Source organism: Bufo bufo, chromosome 6 (genome assembly GCF_905171765.1).
Source record: "Bufo bufo chromosome 6, aBufBuf1.1, whole genome shotgun sequence".
Taxonomy (NCBI): domain Eukaryota; kingdom Metazoa; phylum Chordata; class Amphibia; order Anura; family Bufonidae; genus Bufo; species Bufo bufo.
In genome coordinates this window covers 96,209,975-96,230,124 of record NC_053394.1, presented here as the reverse complement: position 1 = coordinate 96,230,124, position 20,150 = coordinate 96,209,975, and the positions used below count along the sequence as shown (strand labels likewise).

At 42.4% G+C, this 20,150-nt stretch overlaps 1 protein-coding gene across 7 annotated transcripts in view; it reads left to right on the top strand.

Moving 5' to 3' along the window:
• ANK3 (ankyrin 3) overlaps nt 1-20,150 on the top strand; it is a 753,651-nt gene that overhangs the window by 114,757 nt on the left and 618,744 nt on the right. The window lies entirely within an intron of this gene.

Below are 20,150 nucleotides of genomic sequence, written 5' to 3'. Positions count from 1 at the left end.
AAATGCAATCCTATTTAAATGGGTTGTCCAGGATCTGTATAGTTGGTGTTATGTAACACAACATTAACCCCTTGCATCCCAAAGCCTTTACATGTATGAAAACCTATAAAAGGACACTGAAAGCTGATGAACTAAAAAATAATGTTTTATTTGAGTACTTGATTAAAAGCATACATAGAGATAACAGACAAATGCACAAAGTGCAGCACAATCCTGGGAGAGTTAGTAGAGTACAAAAAGGGTAAGGAGACAGGAGTGACCCGAATGTGGATATATCTAAATAAGGCAAAGTTACCATGTAAAATATATGTTGAAGGGATACCCACTATTGGTAAGAGTACAAATAATCTCGTCAAATATAAAGTGCAAGTGCAAGCTTATATATATAAGCAAAGGAGAGGAGAAATAACCCTTCAATGTGGGTCCCTAAATACATATATGTATATATACCTATTCAAGTAGTCTAGGCGGGTAAATAAAGTGCAAGTGCAAATCACATGACAATTTGTAAAAGAAAACACATAATAAGTGTTTAATCAAAAAGCACAAGACAACCGCAAAAGTTAAGCAGGTAAGCAGATGAACAGGGATAAGGTCACATACCGTGTGTAAAATGATGGTAAGTCCACAGGAAGACTGCACACCCCGACGCGCGTTTCGATTTGAAACCTTCCTCATGTATGGCAGAAGGCCTTTCAGTAGTTTCAAACAGCAGAGGCCTAGGGCTAATGTCTATGACCGGCGATAAACGCCAATCACAAACATTTAAACCTATAGATGCCATGGTCAAATGTGACCATGACATCTAAATGCTGAAGAACCAGCAGCGCACGCTTCTGGGTCAGGAATGGCTTCCCCATATGGCGATTGGGGAGCTGTTCTTTCGCTTTGATGTACTGGGTCTTTATAAAAAGACCCAGTGTATCATAGCTGTAGTTCCTGTAAAGACCTGCAGGTGACTGTAGTGGTGATTGTAGTTCTATTGAACTACAATATAAACTAAGAGCGATCTGAAGATCGCATATTCTAATCTCTTGGGAGGGCTCAAAAGAAAAGGAAAAAAAATATATAGAAAATAGAAATTTAAATCACCCTCTTTCCCCAAAATTAAAATTACCACATCTCAAAATTCCTGAACTATTATAATATAAAAATATTTACCGTAGTCCATTCGGCAAATGGCGTAATGGAAAAAAAGATCTAAATGGCCGATTCGCCATTTTTTTTATCACTTCACATACTAAAAAAACTAAATTGAATAAAAGTCACACACACGCCACACGCACATGGTATTAATAAAAACTACAGATTATCCCAAAAAAAAAAGAACCCTCACACAGGGGGGATTAGAATATGATGTTAAAAAAAAATTTTTTTCCAGTATTAAAACACAAGAAAAATTTAATAAATGTGGTCTCGATATAATTGAACTGACCAAGAGAATAAAGGGCACAGGTCAGTTTTACCACACACGGAACACTGTAGAAACGAAACCCATAAAACTATGGCGGAATATGTCTTCCCGCTTCCCACTACATCATATGTCATTAGAAAGTTCTACTTTTCCTGCAAAAAAAACAAGCTTTGTGAAGGGAAAATAAACATGTTATGACTCCGGGAAGGCTGGGAGGAAAAATGAAAGAACAAAAACAAAAAATCCTCCAAGAGGCCAGCGCCTCTACATAAGGCTATTTTAACATTTGCGTTCAGAGCGGATCCGTCTGGTGTCTGCATGGACGGATCCGCTCCTATAATGCAAACATTGGGATCCGTTCAGAACGGATCCGTCTGCATTATAGTTCAGAAAAAATTCTAAGTGTAAAAGTTAGTCAGACGGATCCGTCCAGACTTTACATTGAAAGTCAATGGGGGACGGATCCGTTTGAAATTGCACCATATTGTGTCAACTTCAAACGGATCCGTCCCCATTGACTTACATTGTAAGTCTGGACGAATCCGTTTGGCTCCGCACGGCCAGGCGGACAACCGAACGCTGCAAGCTGCGTTCGGATGTCCGCCTGCTGAGCGGAACGGAGGCCAAGCGGAGCCATCCTGATGCATTCTGAGCGGATCCACATCCACTCAGAATGCATTGGGGCTCTACGGATCCGTTTGGGGCCGCTTGTGAGAGCCTTCAAACGGAGCTCACAAGCGGAACCCCGAACGCTAGTGTGAAAGTAGCCTAACTGTGGCGGATCCACCAGCAGTGCAGGGCTTTATTAAGACTGGTGTCTAAAACGCTGGTCTTAATAAATGACCCCGTTTGTTTTTAAAATCATTCCCTATGTGGTAAAACTGACCTATTTGTATAGTTCTTCTTGTGTTTCAATACGTAAAAAAAAAAAAATGTAGAAAAACACTATTCTTTTTTTAGAATGACCTCTATAACTTTTTTATATTTACATCTACAGGACTGTATGAGGGTTCATTTTTGTGGAGTGATCTGTAGCTTTTATTGATAACATTTTAAAGTGTGTGCGTCTTTTTGATCACTTTTTATTCAATCTTTATGGAAGATGAAGTGACAAAAAACTACAAATCAGCAATTTAGATTTTTTTTCCATTACACTGTAATAGTTTTATACGGAATGGTTTTATATTTTAATAGTTTGGATGTTTCAGGACTCAACATTGCCTATAATCTTTATTTTTTATTGTTTAGTTTTATTTTTAACCTGGGGAAAGGAGGCGAATTGATTTTTAATAATCTGTTTTATTTTTTAAAACTTCTTTACGCTTTTTACACTTTTCCTCTAAGGGCAGCTTCTGAGTGGGCGCCATCTTTGAACACTAAGCCTCGGATGTGTTCTATTTAATTGGCGTAACTGTAGCATGTGTTCATGTATAAGCCGTTTTCTATTTTGATGGTGTCTCCTGTGTGTTCATTTTTATGCTGTGTTCTATTGTGCTGATCTCACGATAGTTCTTGTTTTTCTTTCGATCATGGCAGTTGCGGCAGGAGCTCGGCTGTGTAATACAGACCTGTTCCTGCTGCTGAACTTGCTGGTGCACTGACAGAACCTGCGAGATCACCACAATGAAAATATATGTCATGGTCCTTAAGGAGTTGATGGTGTCATTTTGATGATATCACTATAGTGTTTGTTTTAATTGTTTCGCTGTGTTGTATATTGATTCTTATGTAGTGTTCTGCTTGATGATGCCATCATGGCATATTTTTTTTTATAAACTGTGTTATTTTATTGTTTTCATTTTACACTATTTCTATTGTAATAGTAAAGTCATGGTCGTGATTTTTTTTTATTCCTTATTTTTTTTAAATTGTGATTACATCAAACAGTGTTTTTATTCCCCGTTAGACTGTGCTCTTTTTTGATGGTGTAAGAATAGCTTTTGTCTTATTTATACGCTGTGTTTCATTGTGTTAATGTCGCATTAGTGACAATAGGTTGTTTTCTATGATTTTGTATCAGTATTGTTTATATCTTTTGGTCACCTGCATTGCTAACCAAAGGACACAGATTGTTCAAAAGCAGTGTTACCACAGTAGGCAGGAACACACGGACAGTGGGCCCTAACTGGAACCTGCCCCCTTTTTTCCTGCCTACTTGCAGTGCAAGCCCCAGTCAGCAAGTCTGCAACTAGTCGACATTCCTGCTACAGTGCAAACAGACACACACAGAGACAGAGCAACACAAAGATGGTGTCATACGGGAATGGGTCAGAACCAGAAAGACAAAATAGTACAAAATTGCAAGCCAGAGTGTAGTCACAAAGCCAAGCCAAAGTCAGAACCAGACGGGAAGCACAGTACCAAAACATGAGACAGAGTGGTCAAAGGCAAGATGAGGTCAATAACAATAATAGAAATCCACATGCTCACAGAACCAGAACCAGGAGCACAGCTAGGGAGTCTGAAGCTATCACTGACAAAGATGTATGTCCAGAAAGGGATTTAAATAGAGCACCGAGTCCCAGGATCAGAACCTGATATGTCCATGACTCGGTGCTCCATTAGTGAGACACAGAACCCAGGAACAGAACAGATGAATATTCAAGCACTGCTAGTTTTTCTCCACAAGCCCTCTGTGGAGAGAAACAGAGCACTGCGTCTTGTTGCGTCACCAGGGTGTGTGTCTTTGCAACGTGTCTCTCCTGGCGTTGGAGATCTAGCCACTGGAGCCTGGGCAGGTAAGTTTTTGACAGACAGACTATTTTTTATGTTGCTCCATCAGTGTTTCAGGGCTCATGCACATGATCGTGATCAGCCTAGGAAATATGGTCCATGTGTCGGCTGCATGTCCCGGGCCAACCGTGGCTTCCCTGACTGGAACTGACTGCATCATAGTAATTAATGATAGTTTATGATATAGTGAGTTAGGGCTGAAACAATTAATCGATTTAATCGATGTAATCGAGGCAAAGAAATCCTTGATGCAGTTTCCCTGCATTGAGAATTTGTTTAAATCACATGACCACGGAGCGTGAGTGGAGAGAAGCCTCTCACTCACCGCTCTGTGGCCTCCCAACTCGGTACCGCAATGCACTGAACAGCGGGTCCTATAACTACTTCAGAGGCTGCTGAGGTAAACCAAAATGGCCACCGCCGTCCCGCCAAACCTGACTGAACAGCAGACCAAGGGGGGAGCCAGCGCATCACCTGACCCTTACGAGTCGCCATGGAGCTCGGCTCATACACTTCCGGGAGTTCCTATAGCAACTAGAAATGCTTTTTCTGGTTTCCGGACAGTTGTATTTCTCCTGGAACCAGAGCCTGGTGGAGAGGTGAGTGACGGTTTAATCCTGCGGGACCGGCATTCAGCATGGCCGCTGTGTGTTAAGCACCACATGTACTACTGTCCCAGCTTCCTCTGCTGCCTCCTCGTCCTCTATCACTTACTGTATGGGTTCCATATGGTGGTCTGACCTAATACCCCACTCATGTCTCTGATATAGGTATCAGAGCTCTCCACTCTAATAGGGTTTCCCTCTCTGTGACATCCATATCTTCTTATGGCCAAAGGATGATCTAAGAGGAGGACGCCTTTAATACAGTATTTTTGCTGAGATTGCTAAGTACCGCGCCCAGCTATATCCGACAGTCCCACAAAGATGAATGGAGCTGCAGTGTGCATGCTTGACCAGCGCTATATTCATTTTGGGGGTACAGACCACCCCATTCTTGTGACCAGAGGAGCTGAAGGGGCTGCAACATTGATTTATACTGCACCAGTCACAGGGAACTGCAGTACATCTCTATTCAAGTGAACGAGGCAGGCTGCAACACGTGGCAGTGCTGCTGGGCAGGGAAACACTGTGAGAGTATGTTGGCAGTTGAGCACAGGTAGGCGAGATACAATGACGTAATCACGCCTGCTTTGCTGAGCCCAGACTGGAGCAGACGTGCTCCGCTCTGTTCATTGGGGGAACATTGGGTGGGTGAATATTCAAATTGGAGGCAGTAAGGGGCATCACCATTACATTCAATGGCCATCCAGCTATGACAGATGCAGCCAGTGAACTCCGGCAGTCTGTTCCTCCACTGGAACAGACTGCCGGAGTTCACAACATAACCTTAGATACACATTCTGGCAGAAGAACAGCCTGCTGGAGTATACCGTATTGGGTATAGCCGGATCCAACCAGCTATATGCTCTCATTGACTATAATGTGGTCCAAGGCCATCTGGCCATGTTCCAGCATACATGCTGCGTATCTTCCAAAGCTTTTTTTTTTTTGTCCGACCAAAACCTAGCTTAAATGCTTTAACAAGGCCGGAGGCCATTACAGTCAATCGCTGCAGCAGCCGGAAGATAATCCAGCTACACCCAATATGGTACATTTCAGGTGGCTGACAGAAAGTATATTGCAGCTGTGGAAGAAGCCTTATGTGTGTGCAATTATTTGCTATACCACTGTAAGAAATAAAAATATTGTTTTTATAAAGCAATACGTTATTTTAAGAAGGTTTTTCTTATTAGAGTACTCGATTAATCGTAAAAATAATCGATAGAATATGTGATTACTAAAATAATTGTTTGCTGCAGCCCTATAGTCAGTCTCTATCTGATCAGAGGGTTATTGCAAGTTCTACCAGGAGTACAGATATTCTAAATTCCCTACTGGGGTTATCTCTACAACAAGTGGTTGAGGAGCCAACCCGGAGGGAGGCCATTTTGCATTTGGTATTCACAAACGGGGATTCGGTATATGATGTCATTGTAGGCGAAACCTTGGGATCTAGTGATCACCAGTCAGTGTGGTTTAATATAAGAACTGTGAAAGAGTCCCACCACACAAAAACAAAAGTTTTAGATTTTAGAAAAACAGACTTTTCAAAAATGAAATTAGTCATAAATGAGTCCTTATCAGACTGGAACGGATTACATGGAGTCCAGGAGAAATGGGACTACTTAAAAGGTGCATTATTGAAGGCAACAGAAAATTGCATTAGACTTGTCAGTAAAAGCAAAAAAAGGAGGAGACCAATGTGGTACTCAGCAGAAGTGGCCCAAATCATTAAAAATAAAAAGCTAGCATTTTGTAATTATAAAAAAAACCAGAGCAATGAAGATAAGGAAATCTACAAGATTAGGCAGAGAGAGGCCAAGCAAGTTATAAGAACTTCTAAAGCGCAAGCAGAAGAAAAACTAGCTCAGTCTATGAAAAAAGGGGATAAGACATTCTTCAGATATATAAATGAAAAAAGGAAATTAAAACAAGGAATAACTAAATTAAAAACAAAGGACGGAAGGTATGTAGAAGAGAATAAAGGGCTAGCCGACTGCCTTAATGAATACTTCTGTTCAGTTTTTACAAAAGAAAAAGGAGAAGGACCTCCACTAGAAAGAATGACTATTAAATCGTTTGATGCATGTATCTTTACAGAGGAAGATGTTCTAAGTTTGCTGTCTAAGGTGAAGACAGATAAGTCACAGGGGCCTGATGAGATACACCCAAAATTATTAAAAGAGCTTAGTGGTGAGCTGGCAAAACCGTTAACAGATTTATTTAACCAATCATTAGTAACAGGAGTCGTCCCGGAAGATTGGAAATTGGCAAATGTCGTGCCCATTCACAAGAAAGGTAGTAGGGAGGAATCGAGCAACTATAGACCAGTGAGTCTGACATCAATAGTAGGCAAATTAATGGAAACCCTATTAAAGGATAGGATTGTGGAACATCTAAAATCCCATGGATTGCAAGATGAAAAACAACATGGGTTTACTTCAGGGAGATCATGTCAAACAAATCTTATAGATTTTTTTGACTGGGTGAATAAAATAATAGACGGTGGAGGTGCAGTAGACATCGCATATCTAGATTTTAGTAAGGCTTTTGACACTGTCCCACATAGAAGACTTATCAATAAACTGCAGTCATTGAGCATGGACTCCCATATTGTTGAGTGGATTAGGCAGTGGCTGAGTGACAGACAACAGAGGGTTGTAGTCAATGGAGAACATTCAAAACAAGGTAATGTTACCAGTGGGGTTCCACAGGGATCTGTACTGGGACCGATTTTGTTTAATATCTTCATAAGTGATATTGCAAAAGGCCTCGCTAGTAAGGTTTGTCTTTTTGCTGATGACACAAAGATATGTAACAGGGTTGATGTTCCTGGAGGGAAACGCCAAATGGAAAAGGATTTAGGAAAACTAGAAGAATGGTCAGAACTCTGGAAACTGAAATTTAATGTGGATAAGTGCAAGATAATGCACCTGGGGCGTAAAAACCCAAGGGCAGAATATAGAATATTTGACACAGTCCTGACCTCAGTATCTGAGGAAAGGGATTTAGGAGTAATTATTTCAGAAGACTTAAAGGTGGGAAGACAATGTAATAGAGCAGCACGAAATGCCAGCAGAATGCTTGGATGTATAGGGAGAGGTATAAGCAGTAGAAAGAGTGAAGTGCTTATGCCGCTGTACAGAACACTGGTGAGACCTCACTTGGAGTATTGTGCGCAGTACTGGAGGCCATATCTCCAGAAGGATATAGATACTCTAGAGAGAGTTCAGAGAAGAGCTACTAAACTAGTACATGGATTGAAGGATAAAACTTACCAGGAAAGGTTAAAGGACCTTAATATGTATAGCTTGGAAAAAAGAAGAGACAGAGGGGATATGATAGAAACTTTTAAATACATAAAGGGAATCAACTCGGTAAAGGAAGAGAGCATATTTAAAAGAAGAAAAACTACCACAAGAGGACACAGTTTTAAATTAGAGGGGCAAAGGTTTAAAAGTAATAAAAGGAAGTATTACTTTACTGAGAGAGTAGTGGATGCATGGAATAGCCTTCCTGCAGAAGTGGTAGCTGCAAATACAGTGAAGGGGTTTAAACATGCATGGGATAGGCATAAGGCCATCCTTCATATAAGATAGGGCCGGGGGCTATCCATAGTATTCAGTATATTGGGCAGACTAGATGGGCCAAATGGTTCTTATCTGCCGACACATTCTATGTTTCTATGTTTCTATGTTACTTACGTACATCATCATGTGAGAACACTACAATAGCCCGATCATCCTAAATTAGCATAAATTACTATGATGCAGTCAGTTCAGGTCAGAGGAGCTGTGGTCAGCCCAGGAGGTGCTGCCGATGTACGAACTGTGTTTCCCCGGCTAATCATGGTTGTGTGCATTAGCCCTTAAACAAAAAGTATTGTATCAGCTCAGTAAATAGTAATTGACCACTGGACAACAGGGACTGATGGACCAAACCACTAATCACTGAGACCTAAAGATCCAGATTTCTGGATGCTTACTTGTGTATAATGTTAACATTACATCATACAGTATAATAGATTGCTAAAAACGTCCCCATCCTTTGTGTGGATTCGCTCTGGTAGTTAGGACTAGCAGATGCAGTATAGAGGCAAAATAAAAGTTCTTGAATCAAACAGCGGTGTTTATTCACACAATGGCGTATAACAAAATGCAGATAAGGTGTATCACAAAACGCAGGTGGCTTGGTGTTTGGTCACACACAAGGAAAGTCCATAAACAATAAAAGTCACTTTTTCTCTTGGGTGTTAATTCACACCCTGTTAGCCGGTCAGCCTATTCAAGTCCATAGGAGGCCTGTTCGCCTTTAGAGTGGACTGAGTCCTCCAGCCCGGATCAAACCTCAAATCCCAGCACAGCCCTCAATTCACAGGACACAGACTCCTGAGCTCCACTGTCAGAGGGAGGTAAATCCACACACCTGGCAGTGCTGGCTGGTTTTTATGCCTGACAAAACCCAGCCTGGAACATGGGGAGTAGTCACCCACCCAGTACTTTGACTACTCCCAGTAAGAGCCGTCCCGGATCAGCTATAACAGCCATGCTAAATCTTTAGGTGTCAATTAGCAATAGCTGCTGCTGACACATAAAATACCGGCTCTTACTTCACCGAGGCCAGGAACCTTGCTTGGTGACACATACCTTCCACCTATGATTATTCCAGGTACCTTTTTGCACCTTCTAGAAACATGACCATGAAATTGCAGCTTTTCTGGAAATTCAGATTACTATTTTTACTATTGCTCCTGGTTTCCACCTGCTGATAATTACTTTTCACGGTGGGATGCTAAAAGCACTTAAGAATCATAGGCTGATGCATATATATTGAGACAAATCTAAATAAAGATGTGATTGACAGACAAGACCCTTTTAATTATTGAGAGGAAGCAGATGTGCTGGGGAAATTAGTTTTAAAAATATCTAACAATAGTTTCTTCAAATATAATATTCATGCTTAGGTGCCTCCTAACTTTCTTTTTTTGCCTTGTTAATATACAGTATGCCTTTCCTATGTCCAATCTATTAGATATTCCATACAAAGATTTGGCAAAACAACATTCCCATAATTACCAACAGTAGAGATTTAGCTGTAAAAGGGATGCTGTTAACTGTTGCAGTGTTTTTTTGGTACCAGTCAATGTAAATTGACACTAATTTGATTTGTTGACTTTTATGCTATTAAGTGGGGCTTATTAAAACCTCACTAACTGCATTGGACTGTACTTTGATGGAAAATTTTTGTGCAAATTTCACAGCTGAAATTCTGTAACTAATGTGCGGTGGGTTGCCACCAGTGTTTAGGAATGCAGAGTGGTATGTTGTGGCGATAATAGTTTGTGTCACGGTGTTTCTACCGGGATACTGTCACTCCCTGGGTTAGGCTCCATATCAACAAAGAAGTTGTAGTTGGTGGAATAAGTACAGTCCAAACGTTTAACATTTTTTACTTGACTAAACTTGTGTCATCCAAATCATACTTGATCTTTCTTTTGGCTCCAGCAGGGTAAACTGGCAGATGAACTTGAACACTTTGCTTTATCTCTCTGCTGCTGTGCTAATCTCTGGCTTAAGTCTGGTTACTGGACTTTCCTTTGGCCGTTGACCCCCCCTCGAAATATTCTATCTATGAACTGCAAGGAGTCAGGGTGCTTTCCAAGCTGCTCCGCCTCGACGACTCCTGCAGCAGTGAGGGGAAATGCCCCCCTCACTGCGCCATGTCTTGTCCCTTTGGACTCTGAAACTTAACTCCCCTACAGCTTCTTGCAACCCCTCCTTAGGTAAGAAGCAAGACTAGCCCACTTCTGCCCAAAAGGGGGGAGAGTGGAATGGTAAGTTCCATTCTAACTAAAGATCTCCGCCAGGTACACTGCCACCTGCTGGTAAGGCAGGCACATTACATGTAATAACAATTGCATAACAATATTATTAAGGCACAGTATCAGAGGACCTGGAATTAAATACACAGTTGACATTCCTTGCTAGGCATGGCAGTCAGTAGCTAGGTTGTAGAAATGGTAGTGCCTGCTCTTGGGTTCTACAAATGTATCATGGATGCTTCCAGTTTATGGATGGTACCATGTATCTCCAGCTTAAAGGGGTTCTCCGGGAATTAAGAAAATGAAAAACTTAAATATTATTTGATTATAAGTATATTCTTAAATACCTTTCATTATTTATAATTTTGTCTGGGGAGCAATTATCAGGGGGGAAAAAATGGCCGCTGTCCCATTAGTTCACACAAAACCTGTCCTACTCACACAGCAGGACAAGGTCCTTTCACAAAACTGAGCTAAAGAGCTGCCTCATCCATCCTCCTGAATATGGCTGATAAGATCTTCAGCTGAATCTCTGTAGGAATGGAGTTTATGAGGAGACATGAAGTACAGAGAGGATGAACAGGACAGACTGTGGTAATGGAGACTGCATACAAGTCCTGCTGCTCATTATCCACATCCATACCATCCTCTCTGTGCTTCATGTCTCCTCATGAACTCCATTCCTACAGAGATTCATCTCATCTGTATTCAGGGTCATAATCCCTGACAAGTAGGAGAGGAGAATGAAAACAGCCCATTAGCTCACTGCTCTGAAGTAACTGTCCTTCTGTATAATTAGGACAGGTTTTGTGTGGACTAATGGGACGGCGGCCATTTCATTTCTCCTAATGATTGCTCCCTAGACAAAATGAGCCATTATAACTAATGAAAGTTATTTGGGAACGTATTTATAATAAAGTAAAATTTAAGTATTTTCATTTTCTTAATTCCCGGAGAACCCCTTTAATTGCTACTAGTAAACATATGTTCTTCTACTAAGACCATCTGTATGAGGGTGCTGTCAGACAGCACAGTTGGGATGCAGTTGACTTTGAGAAGTTACTGCATCAATCAACATGCATTCACAACACGGTAATAGAATTTACCCAGTTTAGCACCTAGTTAAACACTAGTGTTCTACATAGCAGAAATTATCGAAATGATTGAATTAATTACAGCTGGCTACATTAAAAACTGTGTGGTGAATACGTTTCTTGATGCAGTAACTGCATCACAACTGCATCCCAACTGCCCTCTTTGACAGCCCCCCAAGCGCCAGTTCACACTGAGTTTTTTGGCGCTGATTTTGGAGCGTTTCTGCTTTAAAATCAGCAAAAAAAAAAAAGCCTCAAAACAGCCTCTGATTCATTTCAAGCAGCACTTCCTTTTTTTTCACATGAAGAAAGAAGTGTTGAAAAAAAAAAGCAGCATGCCCTATCTTGGGGCAGAATCAGAGCTGAATTTTCCATTGAAATAAATGGAAAGCATAAAAAAGCTCCATGTACTGTAAGTCCATGCATTTTTTGTGCATTTGCCACACATTTTTGGGGGCAAAACTGCATTAAAAACCTCAAACTAAAAATGCATCTTTCTATTGAAGTGAACACCAATTGTTAAAAAAAAATGCATGTAAAAAACACACATCAAAAACGCATCAAAACCTACACAAAAAGCAAGTTTTTTCATGCTAAAAAAAAAATGCGGATTGTATGCTGATTTTTTTAAGCGTGTTTTTCTAAATCAGTCATGTGAACTAAAGGTACTGTGAAACGTTCAGGGGAGTTTTTCACCAAATATGACCATTACAGACCACTCAGATCAGGTTCTCCATTACATTACCCCGATTACTATGGTGCCTTTCATATTGCAGTCCATCGCCGATTTGCTCCAAAAAACACTTTTATGCCATATGGTAATTAGATTCTGAAGGTGCCCAGGGGCGGCGTTCATGCGGCCAGTGCCCAGGCCCCTGAGCGCTTTGCTTACCAAACCCCTCCTCTTTCACCCCTCTGGCCCGCCCTTGTTTAATCTGATTACCTCCTCCTCTCTGTCTGAAATCCCGTGCCTCCGCTGGCTGGATCGTGTTGCGCAGGTTGGCGCATGCGCATTGAAAGTCCCCGTTCCTCTGCCCATAATGGGCAATGCAGTGCGCACGTGCTGGGAATGTGTGAAGCGGCGAAGGCATGGGAATTCAGATGGAGAGGAGGTAATCAGAATAAACAAGGGCGGGCCAGAGGGGTGAAAGAGGAGGGGTTTGGTAGGCAAATCGCCGAGGGGCCTGGGCACTGGCCGCATGAACGCCGCCTCTGGGCACCGTCAGAACCTAATTACCATATGGTATAAAAGTGTTTTGTTTTTTTAGCAAATCGGCGATGGACTGCAATATGAAAGGCACCATAGTAATCTGGGGAAAGTAATGAGGAACCTGATCTGAGTGGTCTGTAATGGTCATATTTGGTGAAAGACTCCCTTTAAGGAACAAGAGAAGTTGTTTCTGCTGTTAATTATCTTTCCTTTTATGATCCACATCTGATTTTGGCTTCAAAAATTGTATCAAAATGCCTGAACATGTGGCAGTACCCAAAGGCCTCTTTAACATGATGGTGAATCATGGAGATGTTCCATACCCATTGACTTGAATGTGTTTATTTACACATCAGTGATTTTCCAGTGGAAAAACCAACGAGACAGTCACTATTTTAGTCCATGATGTAGACCAAACGAGCCCATCAAGTCTGTGGGTCTGAGAAAAACACTGACACACCATTGATGGCATTCATGTTTGGTCCGAAGGTTTTCACGGACCATTGGTAGGAGATTCTCTGGAAACTAATTTGCAGCGGTGTACGTGGAATACGGATGGAGAGCAAAAAACAGCCACACACACCAAACACGGATCCTTCATGGACATCTTCATGAATGAACCACTAATCATCTTGTCACAGATGACATCATAGATGCGTGAAAGAGGCCTAAGGCTGTCGTCACACACAAATGGTCATTGCATGGTCAAATTGTAGCTCCCTAAGGCCGGGTCCCCATCACTGTTTAGTTTTCCATACTTCTGATCTGTTAGAAGAACAGAAAAATAAACAAAAACACGGATCCTGTATTTTAAGCATCCATTATGCTCAGATTATGTTTTTATATAATAAATTGGACTAAATTAAATAAACGTTTTGCATCCGTTTTAGCCATATCTGTCTAATATTTGTTATTTTAGATGGGAAAAAAAGTAATAGATACAGGATTTTTTTTCCGTCTAAAATAACGGATCTCAGACGGAAATGGCTAAAAATGGATGCCTTCTCTTCACTGTTTCCTGGCGGTGAGCAGATGTAATTAGAGCTCCTCTGTCCACTGCTTGCAGCTGCAATTTTGATGGTGAGCAGGTAAAGAGTGAAGAGAAAGCAGCGCTCGTACATGTGCCGTATTCTTGTCAAACAGCTTATTGGTGGTAGTGAGGTGAGTCGGACCCCCGCCACCCTAAGGATAGATCATCAATATGGGAACCTGACCAACCCCTTTAACAATCTACAAGAAGATATGACTTCTTTCACTGGCAATCTTTGTCCCCCTGCTGCTTTTGGCTGCATTTGTGGACGCTGCTCTCATATGCTTCATCTGCCATTTGTGACATTTAAGGCATCTTATGTGGCTCCATCATGTCTTCTTGTGCAGTGTCGCATTCAGTATACCACTGGTGCCACCAACTATCCCAAGAATGGTGAATGAATAATTTCTGTGCTTGTTAAAAGTAGGGTTGCCACCCAGGCGGTAACTCACCGGACAAGCCGGTAATTTAATGCCCCTGCCGATGCCGGTATTTGTATCTACCGGCAATAATTATTGCCGGTATTCCTATATGGATTGTTGCAAATGAGCACTTCCATTGTGGAGTGCTCATTAGTACAGTTTTTAACACCCTCCCTTGAGTTAAGAAAAACAGGGGTCAGGATAATGATTTTTCACAGCATTGACTGGAAGCGGTAGGACCTGTGAAACGTCATCACACTGGAGCACAGGTCCTGTCCTGAACTTCCAGTGAGCAGCGAGTGTTTACCATGGCGTGATCAAATGGATGAGGTGGGTTATTTTTTTTTTGCACAAGCAGAGAAGGGGGCATTATTAATATTGGGGGGCATTAATGAAGGCATTACTATTACTGGGGGCACTAATAGGGGGCATTATCAATTCTAGGGGACACTAATGGAGGTATTAATATTACTGGTGTGCACTAATGGGGGCATTATTAATACTGGGAACCACATTATGACAATGCGACTTTATACCCAGTGTTAAGCAACGTCCCACAACCACACCCCCTTTGGGTGGCGCTTAACGTGGCTGGTATTTTTTGCTGGGAAAGGTGGCAACCCTAGTTGAACCATAAAATGGAGAGGTATGCCAACTTTCCGATATTATTATGGGGGCTCCAGTGGTCCAAGTGGCAGAGCAGCACAAGAAGGGATCACAGCCCCCTACTGATCTCCCTCGGTGCATGTAGTGCATGTATGACCAGCATAACAAATTCCATAAGAAAAATAATAATAGATTAAGTTATTATGGGCCTGTGAATATGCAGTTTTTCTTTGTGCTGATTGCATATTGATGTGGCGCTGCCCTTAATAACAGATTTTCTCCCAGTCTGCTCTCACTTGACTACGTCAAATGTATCGTTCGTCATAATAATATTTCAGATATGTTTAACGTCTTTAATAGCCATGTTTTATAAATGATACATGAGATGCCAGGTCCCTTGATATCCTTGTACTTACTTCCTGTTGCCATAGGCATTCATTAGTATTCCGGGGAGGCCTGGTTGCCATGGCAAAACTTGTAGTTGTAGAGGGGTTTCCATGGCGACACTCTCCACCATTAGGTATCTACAAGAGGCTGGAAACCGGTGTCTATAGCTGTAAAATGACATCTCTTAATATATAATGATCAAGGGTTATTTCAAAGACCTGAAACCTCTTTTTTTTGCCAATCACTTTTTGTTTTTTCTTTCGCTAAAACACCATGGGTGACAATCTGCTGGCAAAAATAATATAAATGATATGAAACTGGGTATTAAAGAGGTTTTCCGTTCTCCGCAAATACATGTTATTTTTGGGTAGACATACATTCATACTTTCTGTATCTGTCCCTCACAGTTGTCAAGATCTCTGCTTGCAGTTAGAAACTTTTATTTTTTGCTTCTTGGTCCTGGTCATATGATGGACACACAGGTACTCGACTCGTTACATGATGCAGCTCTGACATTGTACTGTAGATGGCGAGGGCAGATATTCTTTTATCTCTGGAAGTAAACAATGAAGGCTCCCATTGAAAATATACATTAAATATACAGTAAAATGTTATTCTAAGAAAAATAACATTGAATTCCTGGAACTAAAAATGTCCGCTTTAGGCTATGTCCACATGGGTCATCATTGGTCTTAATTTGCCTGAGTGTACCAAATACTTTTCATCCCAGCAAATGCCTAATTCTCACAGGCTTTATAAGAATCCTTCCCCAACTTTCCTTTGCCTGAGCAATTCGTTCACTTTGGTCTGGCTTGCAGTGGCGACTCTAGGAACAATATATAGGGGGGGGCACAAACATACCACAGTCAAAAATAAAGGGGGCAAAAACAAAATAAGTATATATAAATAAGATTACAAAATACGAGAGAATTGCGGTATGCAGGGATACATTTATAATAAAACAATTTACTTACAAAAGAAGCTATTCAGTCGTCTGCTGTGCCGTCCTCTGCTCGCTTCCGCGGATTCTTTCCCCTTCTTTCTGTCTCTCGTCAGTGCGCAGGCGTACTGTTATGGTGGATCTGTGGAAGACACACTGTTATGGGGGCATCTCATATTTTATATCTTATTATGCCTCTCATTAGCCCTCATTATGCCTCTCATCACTCCCATATCAGCCCCCTTGCCTCTCATTAGCCCCCATATCAGCCGTTAGGCCTCATTAGCCCCCATTATAAGCCGTTATGCCTCATTAGCCCCCATTATTCCTCTTATTAGCCCCCATTATGCCTCTTATCACCCCCATATCAGCCCCCATGCCTCTCATTAGCTCCCATATCAGCCCTTATGCCTCATTAGCCCCATTATAAGCCATTATGCCTCATTAGCCCACATTATGCCTCTTATTTACCCCCATATGCCTCATTAGCCCCCATATGCCTAATTAGCTCCCATATGCCTCATTAGCCCCCATTATAAGCCATTATGCCTCATTAGCCCACATTATGCCTCTTATTAGCCCCCATATGCCTAATTAGCTCCCATATGCCTAATTAACCCCCATTATGTCTCTAATTAGCCCCCATTATGCCTCTTATTAGCGCCCATATGCCTCTTATTAGCGCCCATATGCCTCATTAGCCCCCATATGCCTCTAATAGTCTAATTAGCCCCCATTGTGTCTCTAATTAGCCCCATGATGCCTCTCATTAGCCACCATTATGCATCATTAGCCCCCATATGCCCCATTAGCCCCCATTATGCATCATTAGCCCCCATTATGCATCATTAGCCCCCATATGCCTCATTAGCCCCCATATGCCTCATTAGCCCCCATATGCCTCATTAGCCCCCATATGCCTCCAATTAGTTCTCATTATGCCTCTCATGATTAGCCCCTATTATGCCCCCAGCAGACACATTTTTTATAAAATAAAAAACCACTTACCTCTCCTGCTCCTGGACGCCGCCTGCAATTTTCTCTCTCCTCAGTCGACTGTGCTCTGAACTGGCACGCACAGCGTGAGGTCGCAGAGTGCCCTCACGCTGTGCGCAGCCCTGCACAGCCGACAGCCGACAGCCGTGGACCAGGAAGTGGTAAGTACAGAGCGTTTACCGCTTCCTGGTCCTTCGGTACTAATGAGCGCTTCCATAATGGAAGCGCTCATTAGTATTTACCGGCCTGCTTTGGGGGGAATCAGCGGGGGGGGGGGGGGGGGGCACCTGGGCGGGCAAAGAATAACATAGGGGGGGAAATTGCCCCCCCTCGCCCCCCTGTAGCGACGCCATTATCGGCTTGTCTTCTGACCTTACTTACCCATCTGTTGCCTGTCCTTAAAGGGCTTCTGTCACCCCCAAAACACATTTTTCATTTTTGGGCTTGTTAAAATCCTTATTGAATGACTATTCCCTATATAGGGCTCTTACCTTGGTCTGTGGCTTCGTTTCATTAAAAATCGATCATTTAAAAGATGCAAATGACTTCACTACCAGCAAGTAGGGCCTCTACTTGCTGGTAGCCGCCGCATCCTCCTTTTAAAAAACCGCCCCTTCCTCCTGTTGATTGACAGGGCCAGCGAGCGCTCTCCTCCTCCGGCTGGCCCTGTCAGCATTTCAAATCCCGCGCCTGTCTTCATTCGGCGCAGGCGCTCTGAGAGAAGGAAGCTCGCCTCCTCAGCACTCCCTCAGTGCGCCTGCGCCGATGACGTCTTCTCTTTCGGTGAAGTCATCGGCGCAGGCGCACTGAGGGAGTGCTGAGGAGGCGAGCGTGCTTCTCTCAGAGCACCTGCACCGAATGAAGACAGGCGCGGGATTTGAAATGCTGACAGGGCCAGCCGGAGGAGGAGAGCGCTCGCTGGCCCTGTCAATCAACAGGAGGAGGGGGCGGTTTTTTAAAAGGAGGATGCGGAGGCTACCAGCAAGTAACCGCCCTACTTGCTGGTAGTGAAGTCATTTGCATATTTTAAAAGATCAATTTTTAATGAAACAAAGCCACAGACCAAGGTAAGAGCCCTATATAGGGAATAGTCGTTCAATAAGGATTTTAACAAGCCCAAAAATGAAAAATGTGTTTTGGGGGTGACAGAAGCCCTTTAACCACTTCCCGCCACGCTAACGCCGAAAGGCGTCATTGCGGCGGCTCTCCCAGGTCACACTAATGCCGATTGGCGTCATCTCGCATGGGCCGAGATTTCCTGTGAACGCGCGCACACAGGCGGAAGGTAAGCGAGTGGATCTCCAGCCTGCCAGCGGTGATCGTTCGCTGGCAGGCTGGAGATGCGATTTTTTTAACCCCTAACAGGTATATTAGACGCTGTTTTGATAACAGCGTCTAATATACCTGCTACCTGGTCCTCTGGAGCCTTACAGGGGGGTGATCAATGACAGGGGGGTGATCACCCCATATAGACTCCCTGATCACCCCCCTGTCATTGATCACCCCCCTGTCATTGCTCACCCCCCTGTCATTGCTCACCCCCTGTAAGGCTCCATTCAGACATTTTTTTGGCCCAAGTTAGCGGAAATTTTTATTTTATTTTTTTTCTTACAAAGTCTCATATTCCACTAACTTATGTCAAAAAATAAAATCTCACATGAACTCACCATACCCCTCACGGAATCCAAATGCGTAAATTTTTTTTGACATTTATATTCCAGACTTCTTCTCACGCTTTAGGGCCCCTAAAATGCCAGGGCAGTATAAATACCCCACATGTGACCCCATTTCGGAAAGTAGACACCCCAAGGTATTCGCTGAGGGGCATATTGAGTTCATGAAAGATTGAAATTTTTGTCCGAAGTTAGCGGAAAGGGAGACTTTGTGAGAAAAAACAAAAAAAAATCAATTTCCGCTAACTTGTGGCAAAAAAAAAATTTCTATGAACTCGCCATGCCCCTCATTAAATACCTTGGGGTGTCTTCTTTCCAAAATGGGGTCACATGTGGGGTATTTATACTGCCCTGGCATTTTAGGGGCCCTAAAGCGTGAGAAGAAGTCTGGGATCCAAATGTCTAAAAATGCCCTCCTAAAAGGAATGTGGGCCCCTTTGCGCATCTAGGCTGCAAAAAAGTGTCACACATCTGGTATCGCCGTACTCAGGAGAAGTTGGGGAATGTGTTTTGGGGTGTCATTTTACATATACCCATGCTGGGTGAGAGAAATATCTCGGTCAAATGCCAACTTTGTATAAAAAAATGGGAAAAGTTGTCTTTTGCCGAGATATTTATCTCACCCAGCATGGGTATATGTAAAATGACACCCCAAAACATATTGCCCAACTTCTCCTGAGTACAGCGATACCACATGTGTGACACTTTTTTGCAGCCTAGGTGGGCAAAGGGGCCCACATTCCAAAGAGCACCTTTCGAATTTCACCGGCCATTTTTTACAGATTTTGATTTCAAACTACTTCTCTTGATTTCAAACTACTTACCACACATTAGGGCCCCTAGAATGCCAGGGCAGTATAACTACCCCACAAGTGACCCCATTTTGGAAAGAAGACACCCCAAGGTATTTCGTGATGGGCATAGTGAGTTCATGGAAGTTTTTATTTTTTTGTCACAAGTTAGTGGAATATGAGACTTTTTAAAAAAAAAAAAAATGAAAAAAATCATCATTTTCCGCTAACTTGTGACAAAAAATAAAAAGTTCTATGAACTCACTATGCCCATCAGCGAATACCTTAGGGTGTCTACTTTCCGAAATGGGGTCATTTGTGGGGCGTTTGTACTGTCTGGACATTGTAGAACCTCAGGAAACATGACAGGTGCTCAGAAAGTCAGAGCTGCTTCAAAAAGCGGAAATTCACATTTTTGTACCATAGTTTGT